We start from the raw sequence: 961 nt of genomic DNA, 5'->3' as shown, positions 1-961 counted from the left end.
CTCTCTCTCTCTCTCTCTCTCTCTCTCTCTCTCTCTCTCTCTCTCTGCGCACGTGTGTGGTGTGTGTGTGTTTGTGTGTGTGATGTTGGGTATTGTGTAACACTGTTCATGTTTAAGAATGGTAGCCAGGGCTGGTCAATAGGCAGACAAGAAGGAGCTAATTGTCACTCTCCAGGACAGAGCTCAGAGACAAGCCATTTCCCAACTCCTCCAGGGAACACTTTCCCATAGCAGCCTCTGCTATTTAGAGGCAGTTTCTGGTTATTTGCTTAATTTTTAAAATTACATGTTATTATTTATTTTGCGTGCAGGCAGGAGGTACCCCAGTGTCACTGTACACATGAGGAGGCCAGGGGACAAGGGAAGTCAGTTCTTGCCCTCTACTACACGGATCCCGGGTAAACTCGAGTGACCAGGCTTGGTGGAAGTTACCTTTACCCACTGAGTCATGTCTCCAACTCCTTTTCTTTTTGTTTAAATTGCATTTAAAATGTATTTATTGCATGAATGATTGATATGTGTATGTGTATATACTGTGTATGTGTGTTTTATAACAACTTAGCTGTCGCCGTAACATTTTAAAACAAAACATCTGGTTTTTTTCTCCATACAAAACCATTTTGTGAAAAGAAGTCCCATTACGTTGTCAGAGCTGATATAAGAAAAGGAAACGCTGAGAATCCTGCAGGGCTGCAGGTACTGTGCCCGTGGCCTGAGACAAAGACAACTGTTTACTGAATGCTGGCACAATTGTGTATCATCCGAGGAGGAATGAGGGTGTGTTTTCTTTTATTAGAGATTTGCTGCAGACGCGTTCTACTTTTAAACCTAAAACTTCTGTGGTGAGAGCTTGCCCACCCCAAGCTAAAATATACAATATAATATTGCGTGTGCTCCCCATTGAGTTTCTGGGAGAGAGGAGAGTAAGGGATAGAGAAGGAGAGGGAGGGGGAGGGGGAGG

The sequence above is a fragment of the Grammomys surdaster genome, unplaced genomic scaffold (genome assembly GCF_004785775.1).
Source record: "Grammomys surdaster isolate TR1022 unplaced genomic scaffold, NIH_TR_1.0 126178, whole genome shotgun sequence".
Classification (NCBI taxonomy): Eukaryota; Metazoa; Chordata; class Mammalia; order Rodentia; family Muridae; genus Grammomys; species Grammomys surdaster.
The sequence above is the reverse complement of the archived record's forward strand: the minus strand, read 5'-3'. Positions refer to the sequence as shown.